We start from the raw sequence: 23,519 nt of genomic DNA on the forward strand, positions 1-23,519 counted from the left end.
GTGTCCCCCGCTCCCCGCGTCGCCCCCGCCCCCCCGGCCTACAAATCCCATAGGGCAACGCGCCACCTCGCCCCAGCCCCGATGCGGGGCCGGCGGCGGCAATGCACGCCGGGAGTTGTAGTTCGCTGAGGAGATAGGCGGCCTCCCCAACGGCCCCAGCCCACTTAACCTCGAACGTAAGAGGATTTCAATTAAAAACAAAACAAAACGAAACGCGGCGGAAGTCCTGCCCTCAGGGTGTGCTGCAGGGCTCCTGCAACCTCCTCGCTCCCACACCTGACCCCCGTCATGGCAGCCTGTTCCCAGCTTCCACCCCTTATCCCACCACTGGCCCTCACAGGAGGGAAGGCACAATGCTTTCCTCACCCATTAGCTTGCCAAATCCGTTTTTCAAAGTTCTCTTAAACTGCTGCTCTCTTCACCAGACTCTTTGTGACGCCTTTGCCTTCAGCCTACTTTTTTTTTTATTTATTTCTGTTTTACAAGGGCATCGATCCTACAATGGCCACAAAGATGGTGGGAGGGCTGGAGCACCTCTCCTGTGAGGACAGGCTGAGAGCGCTGGGGCTGTTCAGCCTGGAGAAGAGAAGGCTCTGGGGAGACCTTATAACCCCTTCCAGTACCTAATGGGGACCTACAAGAGAGATGAGGAGGGACCCTATCAGGGAGGGGAGTGATATGACGAGGGGTAATGGTTTTAAATTGAAAGAGGGGAGATTTAGATTAGATATTAGGAAGAAAGGCGTTCCTGTGAGAAGGGTGAGACACTGGAACAGGTTGCCCAGAGAAGCTGTGGCTGCCCCATCCCTGGAGGGGTTCAAGGCCAGGCTGGATGGGCCTTTGAGCAACCTGGTCTGGTGGGAGGTGTCCCTGCCCATGGCAGGGGGTTGGAAGCTTTAAGGTCCCTTCCAATTCTAACCATTCTATTTTTCTACGATCCTGCAGAGCCAGACGTGGAGGGTGAGCTCCCACAAAACACAGTGTTGTCTCCCACCACCCACCCTGCCTTTGGAAGAGGCTGGCATGGAAACCAGGAGCACAGTCGGTTGGGTTCAGGACCGGGGAAGCACACCTGAGAAAGCTTCCTGTCACCCTACAAAGGGCTTGGGAACCAAAGCCAGATTCCTATCACGGACAGACAGACGTCAGGCTGGATTAGGTAGAGCGTTCAAGGGATGCTGGGACAGCCAGTTGTGCTCCTCAGGCACATGCAGCCACCCCTGTGCTCTGCCTCCATCCCTCAGCACCCCTTCAACCTGACTGTTGCTACCTGGGCCTTGCAAGAGAGCAATTAGCAGTCTTAAGTTCACCAAACAGGGAAAAAAAAATAATAAAAAAATCAAGACCTGCCTGTTTTTTCAGATCCTGGTGCATCTTTGAGGGCCTCCTCCTCCTCTGTGCTCCCCTCCTCCCGACAGTCTTTGTTCATCAAGAAATGGCATTTTCTGTGCCTATTTGCAGGTCGTGATAGAAGACACCCTCATTTCTCTCTTCCCTCCTCCGTAAGAGCTGAAGGAGCAATGCCAGAAAGAATTGTGTCACCCTTTTGTAGACACATTTTTTTTTTCTTGCTCTAGGGAATGAGCAGAGTTAGTAACAGCGATACTGCATCAAAGAATGAATCACAGAATGGTATGGGGTTGGAAGGACTTCTGGAGATCATCTAGTACCTCTGCCTAGAGCAGGCTGCACAGGAACACGTCCAGGTGGGATCTGAATGTCTCCAGAGACGGAGACTCCACCACCTCTCTGGGCAGCCTGTTCCAGGGCTCTGCCACCCCCAAAGCAAAGAAGTTCCTCCTCATGTTTAGATGGAACTTCTTATGTTCCAGTTTGTGCCCGTTCCCTCTTGACACTCTTCATTTAACTGAATCCCTGAGGTTATCTGATGTTCATCAGTTTCATAAGGATATGAATGCCCTGCACTGGAAGAGTTTTGTTTTGAGAGGCCTATGAGTAGAGAAGAACCTACACCACCCCTTCATTTTGTTGATTTAAAACACTTTTTGATGTAGTTTCAAGGTTGCTCCCATCTGAAAGATATCATAAAAGAAAAGTAAACCTGGTGAACAAAGCTGGTGGGAGATTTCAGGGAGCAGGAGGCGGCAAGGGGAAAGAAAGCATTTCAAACTGAATTTTTGTACTTGATCAGATTTTGAACTCCTAAGCCTTCTGAAAATACTGCCTAGACATCAGATACGCGCTAGAGACTAGGTTTTGAACCACTCTCTCCCTTTGAGATTTTTTATTCTTCTAAACTTTAAACTGAACCAGGCAACCCAAGGATCCTGCTTCATCAAACCACTGGGGTGTTATTTTCACATTAGCTGTACTGGTTTTTCTTCTCTATGAAAATGACTTTCCAGCTAAGAGGTTACTTCTTATGTGGATTTGTACCTGATTTTATAGAAGCGATTCCACTTTTCTGAACAAGGGTTGGATCAAAACTCCAAGGCTGATCGAGGGCAGAACCTGGAGCAGTGAGGGGTAACTTCAATTTAGTTAATTTTAGCTGCCTATCCTAGCTAACTAGGTGAGTCAGTTAGTTAGAAATGGCTCTGGAGGCACAGTCCAGTACAATTTTGTTTCAAGCTACAGGAATTATTCCCGCTGTTCTTTCTGTATGTTTCATCTCATGTTAGTTTTGAGGTAAAAAGAAATTCAAACAGGCGCAGATGCTTACGGTTTGATACCACAACCCCATCAAAACCTGACATTTGGAATTAAGTTTTTTGAACACACATTGGGGAGATTTAACTATCTTATTGAAACATTGCAAAATTGTTCATCACCAAAACCTCTTTATAATTAATCCCCAAAGGTGAAATTCAGTCCTGTACAGACAGCTTTGCACGGCTCTTTGTCACGTAAGTACTGCTGTGCGGAAACTGGGGGTAAGGATGAAGTGTAATTAAAACAGTCTAACTCGAACAGTCAAAACCCTGTATTAAGCCTTTCACGGGTGCTATCTTGAAGCGAATATGTCCTGAAGTGGTGAGCAGCTCCCTTTCTCATGTGAATGCAGTTTCTAAAGCTGGAAACTGTCAGTGTTCTTAGTAAAAGAAAAAGAGTTAAGTGATGAATTGTGTGATAACTTTACAGCTGAGTATTGCAGAGAATCATTCATACCTGAAAGATACACCACAGCAGAAAATAGAAGGGTAAAAAAAAAACCCTGCAACAGTAGAGGAGATTTCACCATAAACACTAACAGGATCCTTCAGATACAAGATCTAGCCAAAGTGAATAATGGTTATTTAGTAATCAGTGTGAATATTATATTGCCAATACATGACTACTTAAACCTATTTGCAATATCTAACAATTTATCACATCATAAAGAATTCAGAGATACTCATAAGATATACCACTTTCTTTTGTGGTGTTAGGTGTAGGAAAAAATGTAATTTTAGACAATCTATTACATAGGCCATTTTTCCGTTTCTAAAAAAAAAAAAATATAAAAAAATAATTTTTTTCCTCACTGCTTGTTGAGGACTTAATCTAAAAAAAAGCTAGGGGATTTAGCACAGAGCTTCCATAGAAGAAGCTCTGAGAAGCAAACCCTCCAGTTCTGTTCAGTGATCTGCATATGCTTTTATTCATGCCTTGAAAGCAGAATCCCTGTGGTCACTCCTAAAGGTACATTCGTACTAAGTACTTAAGTTGCTGTAGAGTTGCCTGCATAAAGCAAAGTTCAAAGTCAGGAGCTGGAAAAGTGCACCTATTCAAAAGCAACAGGATTTTTCAGGCACGATCGCATCCTTGGATTCAGGCTGGGATGAGTGGACAGCCAGTGCAGACTGTGAGGCTGGCAAGATGCAAAAGAGCACATTCTCTTCAGCTAGAATACCATGAATTTCCAAGATTTAAACTGATACACTCTACTGTAAAGCGCTGTGGCTGATCAGGTTGGCCATCTCCAAAAGAGAGGAAAGCACAGAGAGCTATACCTATAATTATTTTCCCACTGGAGCTGCATTTGTATGGTTTGAGGCACTACTGCTCCACCTACTATTTCATCTACTGCCAGCAGATACCTCTGCTATTCCAAATCCGATATACAGCCTATTCTTTCTCCTCTGGTGGAGGAGGAAGGTAACCTCTAGCAGGAGCAGCTGGACCAGCAGCTGTAGTGCAATGCAGCAAGAAAGCTGAGAGAGGGGCCATCCCGTTATCCACCTCTTCCCTGCCTCTGGTGGCAGCTGAAAGGATTATGTCTAATCAAATAGGTTTGACTTCGGACTTTTCACAACCTCAATCAGTGTTTTGTTACACAAAAGTAACTTTTAAAAAAACAGAATTATTTTTAAAATGGCTAAAATCCCTCACAGTTAGTTGCAGACACCTGGGTTACGGGCTCTATGAGCCTTGAAACTTAAACCCAAAAGATTTCCTTGCGCTGTCATCACTTCTAGCAGGGAAAATGAAAGCTCATGCTCAAGTAAGCACTATTGGAGAAGTTTCCATTTCACACACAGGTGAAAGAATGATCTTTCCAACAGTGCAGAAAGGTCAGACAACTTCAGGTCTACTCATGGGCTTTTGGATCAGCAGGAAGAAGTAAGATTTGCAAATGTTCCAGGCTCCTGAGTTTTAGGCCCTTTTTCTCCCTGTGCTCCTATAAGATTCAAAATAGTTTACAAACGGTGATGAGTGAAGGTGCTATAATTTAATACCAAATATCTTACAGCACCTTTTTTACATCTGAAATCTTGGGCTATAATATTTGGTGTTCAGTGACTGCACATTTCAGCAATACATACAACGAGAAGTGCTGCTGTCTCTTAATTACTGGGTCTGCTTTTGTGAATCTCATCAGTATTAGTTGATACCACTATCTTTCAAGGTGAATTTCTAAGTGCACAAGAACATTTTTTAGCCAAATCCTGCTCCTTGAATCTCTACCTAGAGAAAAGCACCAGGAAATTCAGGCAGCAAAGGTTTCCTCAAGTAGAAAGGCAGCACTAAGCCAGTCAAGTCAGCACAATATTTGCACCCCTGTTATTGGCCTAATTTTAAGTACGTGAAACATATTATTGCAGGCAGATGACCATTTTCCACAAATATCTTTATCCCTTGCATAGGAAGATAAAAAATGGCAAAATGCTGCTTATCTTATGTTCTAGCAGTAGTGTTCTTAAAGCTGTGAGGATCTAAATAGGTAAACCAAAGTTTTTATCCAAGGGGATGTTTCCTTATCAGACCATCTAATTAACTTAGCAAAAAGCAGCCAAGCTTTCAAGAACACCAATATTCTTCATGTCCTGTCTACATTAACTATCCTAGATGATTTAATAGAGATGTCACTTCCATGTATCAAAGTAGCCTTGTTTGTAGCAAGCAAGCATTATAATAAAACTCGATACAAGATGCACTTGGTTTTATGTGGGTAACTAAAATGTCAATAGAACTTTTAGATTATACCATTTTAGAATACAGAGTGAAATTTTAATATTTTTTTCCCCAAATCTTTGTTTATCACTACTCTTTAGAGGCTATGGGTCTGGCAGTATTGTGGCCAAAGTGCCATGGGCTCATCACACCCATGTTCTGCTACGCAAGAACATACGCCTATGAAGGTTGCAGTACATTTAGACAAAAGCCTAGGGCTAGAAAAAAAAGAATAAATCACACAAATTTTATGGTGGGCTGAGCGTATTTGATCAGAGTAGAACCCAAAATATTACTCTACAGAATCACTCCTCAAAGCAGAGCTTCATTTCAGTGCATGGAAAAGTAGAAAAAAATAGGGCTTTAAACAACACAGGATTGTAAGCTGAAATCAAATGCTACTATGCAAACTACATGAAAGACTCTATGGTTTTATCTTATAAAATTGGAATACTTTGCAAAGAGAAATATAGCAACTTCTGTTCAGTACTAATTTAAAGCATTTATTATTCTTAAAATGTTCACATGAGGATGATATATCCTATGTTTCAGTACCAGACTGGCAGAAAAAAGGTGTTTAAGTGAAAGGAGCCAGCCTGAAATGCCAAAAAGTAACAAATTAGTCTTCTATAGATTAGGCTGCTGTTTTAACATGTCATTATTTGACTATTAAAATTAAATTTAGGGGGAAGGTAAAATCCGATATATACTCCTAAGTGATGTCTCCATGGCACTATCTATCAAATATGGCTGTTTTTCCTTCCATTTAAAACTGTTATCCTATGTTCCACACAGCTGAGTAATGTCACTCACTCTCTCTAAAGTTTCCCAAGTGGCCAAGTAATTTAAGTATGCCATCACCAGAGCAACTCCGCAGCTGAAAATATACTGCTATTAAACCCAGAGAGAATAGATCACTAATTGCAGCTTAATATTAGAGATAGACATGAAATACTGAGGCAGCCATCAGAGCATGCGCTGGTAATCCAAACTTACGCTGTTATTGAAAAGACAAAGAAATGTTTACTGTCTCCATGAATGACTTTTACAATTACAGTAGCTGAGCGCTCGCTGAGCTAAGGAATACAAGGGCTGCTCGTTCTGCTGCAGATTACAGATTTATTATCATTTAAGCGCCCCCTCCCCGCCCCCAGTACTACTCCTCCTTGCGTGGAATGTCACACTGGGTGGGTTTCCCTGCGTGAACACAAGTCCCAACAGAGCATGTGGCAAGATACAGCTCACGTGGAGCATCAGAGGACGTGGTGCCTTCTGCCAGAAGAACTGCAGTCCATATAGAGAGGGAGAATATTGCATGAGCAACACCCAGGTCACAAGCTGGCTGCTCCAGTCCAGGCACTGACTGGGAAGCAGAGCACAGGTACCACCTCCTGGGTCTCCAGCATCTCCCCAGGAGTGGGTGTGAGCCTGGGAGGAGGAAGGCATATGCCTCCAGCAGGTTGTTTTTTTACTGTAGAAATTCACGTTTTGGAGTCCTTTGCAACAGTTTGCAGCTGGGGTTTCCAGCACAGGCTGGAATTTTATTGCCAACCTGACCAACATCCACCATGGGAGGGTGGTAGGAAATGGGACCAAATGGCTCATTGGTCACTTGAGTAAAACAGTTTATTTTCTGTGACATCACATGCAGAGTTATTGCCTCTCGAACTAGAGCTCTTCACGGTTTGATTTAGAACAACTATTTTTACTACATCTATAAGCTTCATCTTACCAGTTTTTTGTATAACCTTTCTTTTAGCAGAATTGTCTGTGGCTTAGATTATATTATCTTCTGAATCCCTCACCCAACTGCCTTCCCGCCCCTTTCCCACCAATTCCCTCTCTTCCATTTTCCAGATAAACACCTCAGACCGAAAAAAATAGTAGAAGAAAAAGAAAGGAAGAATATTGTGGATGAACTCCACCACACTTTTAGCAAACTAAACGGAAAGCAACATGATTTCCCAGACTCAAACTAATTTGAAAATAAGGACTTGGTTATTCTTGAAATGCAACTATTTCACTAGCTACATCAGTGCTGCGGGGTTTGGTTTGCCGTGGCCTTATATTGCTTCGCATAACTGCATTCTTGAAATGTTTGGGTTTTTTTCTGCTGGTTCTCAATAGGTATCTTTTCATGTGGTTTTAATCAATCTCAGTAGTGCTGCAAAAGGACTGAAAATAACATTTCCCTTTCGCAAAGGCAGTTCATTCAACATAACCAAGATTTTTTTAATTGCACTTTTTTTCCTACTTAGATTTTAAAAATCAAACAAGTGTAATGATTTTTTGGTTCATGCTATTTCTCAAGTAGCTTTTTTAAAACTTGATTTTATGATTTCTTACACTGTCTGACCACTTTCACGTTAGTTTTTAAAGACTATTTTTGTATTAGGTTAATTCAAACAAATTAACAGAAGAGTTATAGATTCTTGTAAATTATTCCTTTTTGGGACTATATGAAGTAATCCCCTCAGCTAATAAAAAAAAATACGTAGTCACAGTAGGCTGAATACAACAGACTGAAAAGTTCCTCTTTGGATTCCTGCTGGGAAAAGCAGACGGCAGAGTGGATCTGCTGCAGATCATCACCAGAAATAAATGTAACTTTGCTGTTGTCCTTTCCCATAATTTGATCATCCCTGGAAAGGCCTTTTTCATTCCAAGTATTCATGGGTTCAGATGCAAACAGAATTAATCTTTTCCTTCTGTGTCTTAAGCAAGTCCACTTCCTCTAAAAACCCAAACATTTGTTTCTTCCCCTTCCTCCTCTTGTTTAAAATTTAAAGCGTTTAAGTTCCTACCATTTGCCCTGAAGGATGTTTTCACAGCTAGATGTCTATAATCCCTGGCAATGCCTCCCCACAGCGCAGGATGGATAAGAAACTGGTGTGGATCTAAAAGTGCCATAACCACTTCAGACCAGGGCTGGGATCCTGCTCCTTCAGGTTTGGGCACGGTGCCACAGTGATTCAGATATATTCCTTCTCTACCCAGTCTCTCTATTATATTACTTTCCGTCATGCTATTTTTCTTGCCTCTGTGCTTAGGGCTGAATCAAGGTATGTTTCCAATCTTTTCTGCACTATTATGTGTGTAATTTCAAAGGAAAGTCAAGAGACTTCTGTCTTCAGTGATTCTACAGTCTTGGGCTTAAAGAAACAGTAGAATTCATAGCAAGAGTGTGAGAGTGGACAATGTTTTATTCCTTAAGGTTGGGTCTTCATCTTTAGTGTTTTCTATTAAAAATGAAAAATTAACTGTAGACTTAAGTGTTACACAAATATTGTTACAAGCCAAGGCTGTAACTCCGCTTCATCAGATGTGGTTGACAAGGTTTCATTCTAGGTAATTTTCATACCCTTGTAACGAGCCCTCCCCACTTAGATTATTTCTCATATTCTTAGGCTTTAGGCAGTCTCACAGTCAGCTTTTCCAACATTTATCAACCAGGTGTTGCTCCCATAAAATAGATTCCAGTGTGATTCAACTAGTCATTAAGAGAGAAGAATCAAAGGAGGTGGTAGGAATGTCTTAAACCAACATCCGTGGCTGACAATTAAAGTGTGCACTAATCTTTTATCATTATATCTACAGGACTACGAAACCTGGAATAGATTTAGCTACAAACTCATTGTAGAAAGCACATAAGCTTTTAAAATCCAAAGCAATTTTCATCTTGATTTTGGTCTCTTTTAAAATTTTATTTATTTTGAAGACAGCAAATCTCCAGGGACGCTGTCTCCAATCCTCAGATTCAAAAAAAGCTCTAAAAGGTTATACGCTTCCACTAGTAATTCAGCTATTTCAATCTGGAATTCTTTTAGAACTCTAGCGATTACTCAAGTCTTGGTGATTTATTTATAGTGTTTATTTTAGCAACTTGTTCCACAGCTCTTGCGTAGCTGCTTTGATTTGAGACAACTCCTCTGCCAAGTTCCCTCCTCCCAGAAATAAAGGGTCCAGCGTAAGGACCTCCTTAGCTTCTCCCACCTCCAACACTGATGCAAAGAACTCATTAAGCTCCTCAGCAGTGGCCTTGTCCCCTGTGAGTTCTGCTTTTATACATGAAGTGCTACTTCTAAAATAAATCTCAGCTCCATTTCCACGTTGACCTTGTACAACTGTTTTGCATGATTACTGGCAGCAGATTATTGGAAATAGTATATTTTCACTGCCAGGATCAATATTTCTTATCAGTGGAAAATATTATATTTTCAAACATCTTGCGTTTCCTTTGTAGAGAATGAAAGGATAGAAAGACCACACTAGCTGGAATATAAATAAGAGTCTAAGGAATAGCATTTGCACTGTGCTTTCAGGGATATTAGGACTTTTAGTGGAGATGCTTTTCTCTTTGGTGTAGCCTTCCCAGGTGTGGTCTGCAAGAGAGGAGCTCGGTCTGCTGCTGGGGAATCCCTGTGTAGCTCTGTAGAGATCTGTAGGTTGCTAGAGAGGAGCCTGTGCATATGTGAAAAATGATCTCCCCAAAACTACCTGATGAGCTAAGACAGAACTTGGCCTGCCAACTTGATAGGTCAGAGCTTCAAGAAGGTTGCGCTCTCCAGCACTAGGAAGGTTGTGGAAGCAGCAACTAAACCTCCTCTCCCCTTCTTTTCATATGCAAGCAAACAGCTGGTTCAGTGTAGGGGAAACCGATAAAACAGGTTATCTCCCAAACCTTTAAGCTAATTCAGTGCCCAGGGAGGAGATAACAGGAACAAGTTTCCTGCCTCTGTGCAGTTAGAAAACACCTCTCAATTTTAACCAAACATGCCAATTCTAATCTTGCTGTTTCTTGTCTCTGCAAAGCTAAATGCAGTCACAGAATTCTGGGGTTTTTTTCTTTTTCTATGACACATGCTCTCCTGTTATTCTCAGCTGCTCAAAGCATTTGCTTAAAACTGCCATATTTTCTCATGTTAAAGATACCTGAGAGCGCTGTGCTTTATGTTTAAACAGCTCAATGTGTACCCAATTATGAAAGCAATTAATTTAGTCAAAGACTAGATTAACTGCCATCTGTGGCCTGATTGTTTGTTAAATTTGAGTACTTTTGATCAAAATTGTCATAAACAAAGTCTTGTATAGCATGTGACCCAGTGACAAATCAATGTTGCCCAAGGACGTCTTGATATGAAGAGTCCTTGTGTTAAATTATATGAATTTAATACATTTATACAAATTGGTAAATATTATTATACCACTTCTAGCACCAATTTGTACAGCGTATATTACTTGGGATGCATTTTATTTGTTTCAAAGAAGTGAAACCCTGGGGTTTGCTAATAAAATAATGCTGCTGTTAGTGATGTAATGGCTGATACAAGACCACGTTTAGGATTAGATGATAAACAGATACACAGTAGTATGTCAAATAGTGTTGGAGAGTTCTGCCAGCCTTTACTGAGACCTGCTAAACAAAATTATTCAGTGAGGATTCCCTATTAACTACAACATTGTCAGATGCTTCACATCTTCAAATGAGAATCAAAAAAATTGTGTTACATTTCTAATAAAACAATGTCACTCAAGACAAAGTCAAATAGAAAAGTATAGAATGTCATAACTTATAAATTGTTCCCTCATTATTTCAACAGTCAATAACTTTATATGTGATTTAATGTAGAGAGAATGGTAATTAAGCAGAGCATTAAATAATTTCCCAAATGTAAAAAACAGTGTAAAACGTGTGAAATTTCACTCACCACTGCAAGTCTGGGCTTCTGGGCTTAATAATACTATGAGGTAAATAAATTCAATATCCATTAAGACTTTCTCTTCTAAAGGTATATAATGTTTCTTCTCCCTTTCATTTCATCTTTCACTTGTCAAAACCTTTTGATATACTCGAATTGTTTAAGGCATCAAGTCCCATTTGATTTTTGTTTTTCTCTTTGCTTTTCTCTTCACAGTGACCCTTTGTACAGCATCTGATACAACTATTCTAGCCAAACACAGGAACGGGCTATGCCATCTACAGCTAGAATTTCCTCTTGGAAGCACAGCTATGCTGCCACTAGAAGCAGAAATGATGACGTAGTAGGTTTATCTAAAGGTATAACTTTAAGTGAGGGTGGTGATTTTAGACATGGGAGAACAGTCATGCTTTTGGTCATCTGGAAAGACATTTCCTCTGAGTTACAGAGGTAGCCAGTCAAGCAATAACATGCCTTAGAGCAGGTAAATGCATTTAAAACAATTCTTATGGAGCCAATACGCTGCCTTAAAATGCCAGTTTATAACGTTAAAAGCAAACAAAGAGACCTTAAAGGTGAAGAAATGGTTCAACTCCATGCAGAACCCGGATGACCTATAACACATTTTTCTCTCTCAGAAACAAAGCCATATTTATATAGATATACACACACATATCCCTATGTACACACACATAAACCAGTAGCAATCCCTCATCACGCAAGCAAAGCTCAGTATCAAAATGAAAGTCAAAAGGAAGGAATATTGAAACACGTTATTAAACATTTTTTACCCCTTCACATTGCTTCTTAGAACTATGACAGAATTAGAGAGACGGGTGAGTATGGTCTTACCAATTAAGCAAAAGTATATAAAGAAAGATATAAAGAAAGAGTCATTATGACAGGTTTTTTTTCTTCTGTATATTGAGAACAAATTTTGCTTACTTTTCCTTTCCATGAGGAAATCCTCTTGGTACAAGCTACACAAACCTCCTAGCTACATAAGCTTCTTGAGGTTTCATTCTGGTGAACTTTTCATTTCATTTTAATATAGCTGGCTGGAGAAACGATGACTTAGTAATCATCTTTCCTCAAAATATTAAGCGATCTAGTAGTCATCTTGCATCTCTCTCTAAGGAGGGGTAAGGATCATGGAGTTTATGGAAAGGTTGCTTAAGGATCTGCTAACTTTCCTCTAACATAAAACACTCCTATCTCCAGCACATACTGTCTGCTTCGTAGGCAACATCAGCAGATCTTTGTTAAAATAAAAATAATTAAAAAAGAAAAATACAAAATCAAAAAACTTTAAATGTGCTATCTTCAAAAGAATCAAAGGAAAAAATATTTAAATACTCAGCCAGTACATACACCAAAAAATGCAAAACACAAGCTAGTCACTCCCCAAATGAGGGCTATAAATCAGCACCTGAGATACATTCCACAGTAGAAGATAGGACACAAAGGTTATTTTTACCTATCCTATTGACCCAAGCTTAGAGTTATAACCAATATAATTTTTGTTCAGAATTTATGCAATATTATATTTTAATAAGTCTATGACTGAGCACAGAAACAGTAACTGCCTACCTGTCCTGCTGTGGCTCCTGCCCTCTGGCCAGGTGAAGTCCATAGAGGAGAGGGAGGTCGTTCCCCTGGGAGCAGTTAACCAGCTTCACCTGGGTGAAGGTCTAGGTGCAAAAGGATAGGATCATTACAATAAATGATTTCTTTACTACATGATGAGAAGAAAACTTGTCTTTTTAGGAGGGTGAGAAAGAGGCTGAGGAAAGGAACAGAGTTAATTTGAAACAAATTTGTAAAAGAGTTTAGGGTTAAGTTACAATAGTATGTACACTCACAGAGTTAAGTCTTGGAGTGAATAGAAAGAGGTTGGCTTTCTTGAGGAGCTTATGCAGAGTTTATGCAGTTTAGGAAACTTCTGGGTAAGAAAAATGGCTTGCAAGAGAGGTCATAGCCTCCAGGGGCTCAGCAGGTAGGGGAGGGATTTGTTCTCAAATCATTTTTCAAACATATGTCTCCATATTTCTGAATTTGTTCTACTTACAGAATTAGTTTGTTCTACTTCATTATTATTTGTCCAGTGGAAGCTCTTTTTAGGGATTATAAATCTGTAGCATCTTTGGGTGAATTTATCTTTAAAAAAGTGAAACTGAGCTAATGTCAAGCTTCTGTCTGAAATTGAGTTCTTCTTCGAGTAACTTTAGGCCTTGATCAATTTATGTTGATAAGTGTTTGCGTTTGTAGCAATCTTCAAAAAATTCCATCCTAAATTACCTGACTGCAAATAAATGGATATACAGACAGCTGAAAAATAAAGATATTTGTGTTCTTGTTTCACTACTCAGATCTTTATCTGGAAAATAATTACTTATTTTGCCAGCCTGTAGCTGGTTTTTTGTGACTCTTTCACAGGTGAATTTTTAGTAAAGCTTGGTTTAAAATATGCAAGACTAAGGCAATATGTGGTATCTTTTGTTCTGGAGAAAAGAGTAGCACCAAATCTGAAATACAATCTGCATAGGGATGGTTGTCCTACCCCTGAAATGAAACGCAGTGAGTATTTAACAACCTGAGCAACGCTGTCAGAGAATGGAGATCAGAGTTTGGACTAAGAGGTGCCCTTGCTGATGTTAGAACTGCATCTGCCTCGACTCTGGTGTGAGCAGAATAAATGGCATTTACCAAAACCTGACAGTTTTTCAGAATAGCTAACGATATTGTTTCTGCTTTTTTATTTTTGTGTTGAGGAACGTTAAGTAAAGACAAAGGCATTGAAGGGATTTTATGTGAATTCCGTGAACATAAAATATTCTGATCTGAATGATCATTTTCAAGAATAAATGTTCTGCCGTTTACAATGATCAATAGGATTATACTAATTCTGATTCGTGTTTTCTTATTTGTTTTGTAGTGTTGTTTTTTTTTATTTGATTTAATCATATTATCTTTATATATTTCTCATTCTTTAAAATTAACATTTTAACGGAACTGTACGGAAACTATTTCTTTGTAAATATTTACTCAGAAAGCTGCTTCACCAGGGTGAGGGACAGGAAACAGCACTCTGCCATATACACTGAACAGTTGTGGTTGGAATTATTGCAAACCTAACAACGGTTATCTATTTATAAATAGAAGTAAGAATTGGTACAAATTGTTATAATTTGAGGAAAAACAAAAAGCAGAGGGGAAAGGATGAAATGTTTTTCCTTCCAGAAATAGCCCATTGCTTAGAAACATATCAATCTCAAATGAGAAAAATCAGATTTCTACATAAAGGTCAAACTGGTATGACAGCATTAAGAAAGCCAACAAAACTGGCGTGCATAGCATTTACTCAGCTTCAATCCCCTTCCTTTAATCTGAATTCTTTCCTTCTCTGCTTCTGTATAGAATTATAAAATGGAGTCCACATAAAGATACAGTTATCGGTTACACCAGTGTGTATGGCTGCAATTCAGGAAAGCACTTAAGTAGGTGATTAACTTCAAGCATCCACTCACCCACTTTCCTAATTAGAAATGAACTTAAGCGCATACCACAAGTTCTTTCCTGGATTGGTTTTAGGCTCTGCCTGTGGGCAGAGCTCTGGGAGGGAGCTGGAAAGCAGCTTGCTCTGGGACTGGAACCAGTCTCCAACCACAGCTGCCTGGCGCTGGGGCTGATGGCACCGACTCACTTTCCGTGCTCCAGCTGCCTCCTTACAGCCCGTTGGGTTCTGCAGCCCACAGTGCACACCTCCTTCTGCAGAGCAGTTCCCTCTGTTTATTTTTCCATATTTCCCAAATATTATTTTTTTTTGCTATTCCTCTTGTAATAGACCTCAAAAAGGACTTAGAGTAGCTCAAATAAAAGGCTTATGATCGTGAACCCTAAAATATGGTCCAAAAAGACCTTGCTCAATAGCAGTTCCACTCTAGATGCACATGAAAGTCTTTTTCTTTGCCTTTAGAGGTGCAAATGTGCCTAGATTTCTGTTTCTGTGTGTGCCCGGGGGTGCTGGGGGCTCTCCTATGTTCTGCCTCAGTCTGGCAGTGATCTGGGAACTGTTTCTCTACCAAATCCTCTAAGCAGCTTGATCTGGGAGGCATTCTCAGAGCACACCTAATGCTTACTACAGGATTAGGCTCCCAGCAAAATGCAGTTGTAATGTTTTTGTTTTCAAAACCAGTGCTAGGGATCACTTTCTGCAATGGCAGCTACAACCACCTGCAGACTGCCACCGAGTATTCCTGTCTTTAACACAAATGTCCTATTCCATAAGTTAGAGTTGAGCTCTCTCTTTCCTACCCAATTTAACAGGAATTCCCTTCTGCATGATGTCACAGTGTCAGTAGGATGGACAGAGAGCACCTTCTCCCCCAGATTACCCATAGGTTTGTGGATTTATATGTATATTTCTCAAGAGGAAGAGGTTTAAATCCCTGCAGATGAAGGCAGGAGTAGAGTTTGGATCACCTTGTTGGGTTTGTTATTTAAGAAGTGAAGATGCATTGAAAAAAAGGACTTGTCAGAGAACCTGGAAGCTTAAGTCTCTGGGATGGCGCATCACTGGGTATTTTGGGAAACCCATAGATTTAGAAGCTGAACCACTGGCAAGGGAGGATATGAGAATGCACTGAATTATTACATACCTCATAAAAAGAGAAAAACTTGCTTGCTATTCCTCTTGTAATAGACCTCAAAAAGGACTTAGAGTAGCTCAAATAAAAGGCTTATGATCGTGAACCCTAAAATGCTATTCCTCTTGTAGGGAAAGTACTAATAAACCTCAAAAAGGACTTAGAGTAGCTCAGATAAAAGGCTTATGATCGTGAACCCTAAAATATGGTCCAAAAAGACCTTGCTCAATAGCAGTTCCACTCTAGATGCACATGAATGTCTTTTTCTTTGCCTTTAGAGGTGCAAATGTGCCTAGACTTCTGTTTCTGTGTGTGCCTGGGGGTGCTGGGGGCTCTCCTATGTTCTGCCTCAGTCTGGCAGTGATCTGGGAACTGTTTCTCTACCAAATCCTCTAAGCAGCTTGATCTGGGAGGCATTCTCAGAGCACACCTAATGCTTACTACGGGATTAGGCTCCCAGCAAAACGCAGTTGTAATGGTTTTTGTTTTCAAACCAGTGCTAGGGATCACTTTTGCAATGGCAGCTACAACCACCTGCAGACTGCCACCGAGTACTTCTGTCTTTAACAGAAATGTCCTATTCCATAAGTTAGAGTTGAGCTCTCTGTTTCCTACCCAATTTATCAGGAATTCCCTTCTGCATGATGTCACAGTGTCAGTAGGATGGACAGAGAGCACCTTCTCCCCCAGATTACCCACAGCTTCGTGGATGTATATGTATATTTCTCGAGAGGAAGAGGTTTAAATCCCTGCAGATGATGGGATTAGGCTCCCAGCAAAACGCAGTTGTAATGGTTTTTGTTTTCAAACCAGTGCTAGGGATCACTTTTGCAATGGCAGCTACAACCACCTGCAGACTGCCACCGAGTACTTCTGTCTTTAACAGAAATGTCCTATTCCATAAGTTAGAGTTGAGCTCTCTGTTTCCTACCCAATTTATCAGGAATTCCCTTCTGCATGATGTCACAGTGTCAGTAGGATGGACAGAGAGCACCTTCTCCCCCAGATTACCCATAGGTTTGTGGATTTATATGTATATTTCTCAAGAGGAAGAGGTTTAAATCCCTGCAGATGAAGGCAGGAGTAGAGTTTGGATCACCTTGTTGGGTTTGTTATTTAAGAAGTGAAGATGCATTGAAAAAAAGGACTTGTCAGAGAACCTGGAAGCTTAAGTCTCTGGGATGGCGCATCACTGGGTATTTTGGGAAACCCATAGATTTAGAAGCTGAACCACTGGCAAGGGAGGATATGAGAATGCACTGAATTATTACATACCTCATAAAAAGAGAAAAACTTGCTCCTAGCTCTTTTAGTCACCATAGCACTTACAACTTCTCTTAAAAATCTTGTTTTGCAGTGATTTGAACATTTAAACATCAAACCTCTCCATGGCACTTTTCTCAACAGAACAGCTATGTTCACATCAGCAAGTGTGGTGTGATCAATGCTTATAAATATCTGAAGGGCGGGTGTCAAGACGATGAGGTCAGGCTCTTCTCAGTGGTGCCCAGCGACAGGACAAGGGGAAACAAACACAAGCTGGAACACAGGAAATTCCATCTCAACATGAGGAAAAACTTCTTTACTCTGAGGGTGGCAGAGCACTGGAAGAGGCTGCCCAGAGAGCTGGTGGAGTCTCCATCTCTGGAGACATTCAAAACCCGCCTGGACACGTTCCTGTCCAACCTGCTCTGGGTGACCCTGCTTTGGTGGGGGGTTGGACTAGATGATCTCCAAAGGTCCCTTCCAACCCTGTGGCTCTGCGGAGTGGCTTTGCCCACTGAACCTGTGGAGGTTCACTGAACTGGTGGTCAGGTCTGATGTCCCCACTATTTATATTTTTAGACGTTTATTTTGGACTTGCTGTAGTCTGGCCCCGTGGACTAGTTGTCTGGCCAGGAGTGGACACTATGAGGTGTGCATCTGGAACATACCTTGTAGCTTGGTTTCATTTGAAAATAATGCAGATTTTGCACTCTAAAATATCTCTATAATGTGAAGTGGAGCATAGTACGTGGTGATGAGTGGGAAGCACGCTTGAAAACATGCTTGAAAACACTAACTTTCTAAAATGCTGATGTGGGTGGTCCCAATATATTTTTCCTTCAGTAAAGGTAACGATACAATTTCAATTTATTAATAGAAAATAACTTGTCTGTCAGTGTTGAAACATGACTGCAATTTTACTTATGACCCCTGGTATCACTTTGATATACCTGATGGTAACTCTATGCTATCTCAGAGCAAGTCATGAATGAAATGTCTAGAGCATTAAGGTTTTTGTTAGTTGCACGCTTATTTTCTAACAAAATTAAGAGAGAGTCTTTTAGCACCTTTCAACACACAAACATAAAAAATACTTGTTTCCGGTAGATATTCCTGAAAAAAAAAACCTAATAAAATTTTTGGAAAGACTTTTTAAAAGCTTGCTTCTGGCACTTATTTTATTTTATGTTTATTCCTTGTTTTTTTAACGCTACACCACAATGGAGTAGAATGTCAGCTGATTATATTTCAGATTCAAATCTCTGTCCCCTCAGAATTTGTGCCTGAAAATGAACAGTTGAATACGCTGTTCTGGATAATTTTTCCACAGTTCCAGTGATCTGTCACCATCTTCATGCTTGGCAATACTTAAAAGTAGAAGGGGAAGCAAATTCAGGGCCGTGTATTACCATACTCATTATAAGTGGGTGCTTAAATCTACATTGGGTTGAGCTGCATGAAGCATGTCCTTAAATACTCCCTTAAATGGGGATGCATTTAGCCCAGTTAGTTTAGATGCCTGTCCAAACAGCAGCCAAAAAGAAGTAGTAGGACTTTTGACTTCAATGGAATCAATAGGGTCGATGATGCTTGCACTGATCTTATAACAAGTTGAAAAATGATTCAGAACTGGGCTAAAATAAAACCAGTGCCCACCTTCTCCTGGCTACAAATGTGGACAGTGTTTATGCGAGCTTAGTTTTAACCATGTTATTTGTAATCTCATATTTCGTTTGCTTCTGTATTCTTGCTGCTCTGCAAGCAAGCTAGTTTCACTGAAGTTAGCAGGATATTTGCTCAAATATCCTGTTAGTGCAAACCCTACGGCTGTTAAAAAACCACATCTGCTGTTTGGAATTATAATTAACTCATTTAAAGTGTTTTAAAGACATATAAATGTGGAGATTTGATTACAACTAAAAAAGACTCTCAAGTCCATATATAAGTTTGACATGAGGATGGAGTGTCAGCATTAAATGTCAGCTGGGCTATTGAAGATTTTGATCATATAATTGGGATTGTTTCAGTGCATTTTATTGTAGTAAATACGCTGGGGCATGCTCAAGTCAGTGTGAATCATCAGTGTGCTATCGGAAAGATATAAAGTAAATAAATACTCATATAAGTAAAGCTATAACTCACAGAAGAGACAGGTAATCGGATACATGAAAGTACCATCCTTGCTGCAGATTTGTCCCCTACTCATAACTCCATTATCTCTCTCTCCAGGTTCTCACTAAAGTTATGACGGACATTAATTTTGCACACACTGTGCTCAGTAATGCTGTCATCGTCTGCACTTGTGTCAGATAATTGATTTGATTTAGAAGATTTCTGCTGTATTGTGCCTAAGAAATAGAAAGAACTTCACTTTCTATTTTCTTGTTATCAAACTGAGGCCAACATACCATAGGGCTGTTTAACGTTGCTTTCTCGCTTCTAGTTTCACTTCTGATAATAACCAGAAACTACTGTCTTTCTACACAAGCTGTATTGTCTTGATTCTGTCACTCTTCTTGCATGGACTCTGTCTCGGTCACTCAATAGCCCAATAAATTTTTGTATAAACATACATGATTACATTTAAAACTTGTGGAATATTACTTCAGTGTTACAGTTTTGCATTTATTTCTAATTTTTATTAGAGGAAAATTCAGCCAATCTTTTGAAATTTAGTTGATGTTATAGACTAACTAAATTTGCAGTTAAGAAAATAAAACCATTATTTAGGCCTTGAAGTGAAGATTTTTTTTGAGTTTTGGGGGTATCAGCACTAGGTATAAATGAAACACTAGGTATATATTATTTGACTCGCTCTTTAAAAGTATATTTAATGAAAAGACACAATTTGTGAGCCATCATTTCACATGGGGAAGTTAAGTGTCAGGTTATGTCTGTCTGGTTTTCTCGCTTGACCATAGTGTGACTCAATACAGTGCTGTGCACCAGCCAGCATATGAGTCTCCAGGGACCAGGTATTAATTGGAGATATTGCCAGTGTGCAGTATCACCCTCCATCAGCTTCCTGACTTCCCTCTCTAGCCCTGACAAGACCTACTCGTTTCTGCATCAGTGGTGGTAGAGGCAGAAGGGGCTGGACTGGGGGACTGAATGGAACTGACCTGATTGACTCTGTGCTTCCCAGATCCTCATCCACGCTCTCCCAGCACGTACCAAGAAACTTCCAATCCCTTTGCAAAGCCAGGCTGAAAAGACCAAGACAGGGAAATGGCTGGTTTATTATGTATTATTTTTAGGTATTCTTGCACCTTGCTAGGAGCTAATTCACAAAATTTTACTTGACACATGTCATTCTCATTGTTTAATCCATTAAACAAATAATGTTTGCAGAAAAATGAAGTCTAATCTGGAAGTCAAAACATTTTATGTTGTGTCATAAACTATTTTTGTGGGAAGTAAAATAATTTTTAAAGATGTACAGATGTATTTCACAACCATGGTTGTGAAATAATAGAATAAATTAATTACTTATTTTTTAAAATAAGTAGCATAATTTACTGTAAGACTTCATAAAAAATTAAGCTTTGTAGATAGAATTTTATAGGTAGCATTCTACTACTTAAGAAAAAAAAAAGACAAATTAATGCAGTATTTTGAGCTCCATAGTTACTCATTATATTCTACTAACATTTTACAATTTTAAAGATGAAAACTGACATAAGATATAAGTTGTTAAATACTTTAATTTTATCTGCATTTTTTGTGTCAAAAATAATTTTAATATTAAAGGACAACTGTAGACTCCTAATGACTTGAATGCAGTTTGACTGTTTTCATGAAGTGCTCTGTGGGATGTCAGAATATTTAATTCAGGATGTTAAAAACATCCCAAAATGTCACAATAATTATATCACAGCAGGCAATTAAAACACTGGAAAATGCCAACTGACTAAGTGTGTTCTCTGTTATTTAGGAAACTAATGAGAGAGTGACACATAAAGCAGAAAATACAAATTATAACCACAGAATCCAATATACATTATAATTAATTTTAATACAAAATGTATATTAAAATAAATCAACCTGTCTTAACAAAAGCAAAGAAATACTTATTTAAAGCTGCCATTTGAGCCCCAGGCTCTATAATTCCCTAGGCATAGGAAACTGTTTTTATGTTTCCCTGTCATTATTTAGTTAATTAGTTATATGTTTGTATTATGATACTGTAATGTGGGCTTGCTCATGAAGCCCTTAGTAAGTACAGTGGTTCCATTCACTGCACTGTAATAGTCTCTGCCAAAGTCTCCACGCGTTCTTAAATTAGTCTAAGGGCAGCTGGGGAAGATCTGGGTGCTTGTGGGGTGGAAAATACAACTCCCTTCACAGCAGGTCAGAGGCACTGGAAAAATCTGCATTGACTCAGGGAAGTTACCACACAAGTAAGGATGCTGGCTCCCAGACAGAAAACAATAGAGGCTTGGAGTTATTCTAGCAGAATCCTTGCATCTGAATGGCAAAGGGTCAATCGAAGCAGCAATGTAAGGAGAGAGATGCTTTTGATTTAATTTGGACGGGGATTTAATCTGTAATTATTAAGCCAACACCCTATTCTTGCAGACGCTGTGGAAATCAAGTTGTCCTATTCAACTTAGAGGAAAGAAGTACTGCAAGAAACATGACTGTTTAAAAAAAAAAAGAAAAAGGAAGTATTAAATTGTGTGATTTAATAAAGAGTACAATAGGCAAGTATTCTGATTCATTGATTAGTTGATGAGGCTGGAATAACTATTGTTACTGCAACTGGATAGCTTAAATAACAGAAAAATAAAGTGCCAGATATAAAAAGAAACAGTGAGAGGTGGCTGAGGAGTCACCATCACTGACCGTACACAAAACTACAGTAGTGCCAGGTCCCGACCCGATTGGTCCGGGAGGGGTTCATAATGAGGGGTTCATAATGATTCTGAGGGTGCAATTAAGACAGTCTGTTTGCTCCGTGTTAAGTTTTTCTGTGACAACCCTTACCTGGGGATCTGATGGCAATTTAACTGGCATAAATCATCATCACTTCTGAAGGGCATAGCCTTAGTTGGGGCATCTGAAGGGCATAGCCTTTTTTGCCCCTTCCTTTGAGCAGCCACGAACATTCACTTGAACCAGGAACTTGAGCCGTGAACTTGACCTGGCACTGGTCTGGTTAGAAACTAACTCCCCAGATGCCATTTTCATGGAGGGAAGATCTCTGTCTGGTGCACCACGTGTGTTCCTGAGCATCAGTGCGAGCACAAGAGAGGGGACAGGAATTGGGAAGCGGGGAAGGAGACAGGCTCAACCCCTTCAGCAGCAGCAGCATGGATCTACGCTGAATTAAGTTAATTGGGGAATCGTGACACAAAGCGTCGTGCTGCACTCCTGATTGCAACAGCTCAGACTGAATGAATTATTTCTGCATTGACCTGAGCACTGGAAACGTCAGTACTTAGCACTCTTTTAAAATCAGTACCCTTTTACAGTCCCTTGATGTGAAATAATCCTCCGATTTCTGTAACAGAGCTGCGAGTGCAGAATGCCTTAAAGTCATCTCAGGAAAAAGACTAACAGTTAATCTGGTTTTTGTAGCCCTTGTTGCTTGTACTTAAAAATTTAAGCAGTATTTTGTGCCTCCTTGGTTATATTTTAAGTTTTGACTGTGGTTGGGGATGATCCACTTGCAGCAGAGATGCCTTTTGGTATGTGGCATCATGTGGTGGGCAGTGATCACTCAGCCCTTAGCTCGCTTGCGGTTATACTTAAAAACTTAAGCAGTATTTTGCACTTCCTTGGTTATATTTTAAGTTTTGACTGTGGTTGGGGATGATCCACTTGCAGCAGAGATGCCTTTTGGTATGTGGCATCATGTGGTGGGCAGTGATCACTCAGCCCTTAGCTCGCTTGTGTTGTGTGTTATTTGGAGGTGTGTTGTTCTGCTTCTGGCTCTAGATCCATGCCGTTCCCTGGGCAGGCTGTTGAGAGCTGGTATCTAGCCCATTACACAGCCTTCGAGCACCACTTCTTGCTGGCAGGCCTTCAGAAGCAAGATCTTTGGGCCAAGTGATTACTTGTGCTACTACTTCTGGAAAAAAAACCACCAACCTAACCCAACCCGACTTTTCTGCCTAGTTTTGAGTCAGACTGAAGGGAAGAGACTGAAATCTTGTTTTTTTTTCTCATTTGGTTGCTGTTAGCAAAGTGTTCGTATCACAACTACCTGAAGGGTGATTCCTATTCTCATTGAAGTCCGACCCAGTGCCCTGCAAGAGATGCCGGTGCCCTACGGGTAAAGGCTAAGTAGCTGAGGCATAAAAAATTATGTTCTTTCATGGCTTTACATACAGACTAAATGAACTGTTTTCAGTGTGTCAGCTCAAATAAAAATGAGGCTCCTAATTCTGTCACTTTTATTTGTATAGGTCCTTTTTTTTGGGTCTTAAACGCTTCAGGAGTGGGTTTTTTTGAGTCATCCATAAAGATCTAGGAGTAGTTTGTCTCCTGGTGACGGTTATCTTAAGTAAGG

The sequence above is a fragment of the Calidris pugnax genome, unplaced genomic scaffold, assembly GCF_001431845.1.
Source record: "Calidris pugnax isolate Ruff unplaced genomic scaffold, ASM143184v1 scaffold49, whole genome shotgun sequence".
NCBI classification, from domain to species: Eukaryota; Metazoa; Chordata; class Aves; order Charadriiformes; family Scolopacidae; genus Calidris; species Calidris pugnax.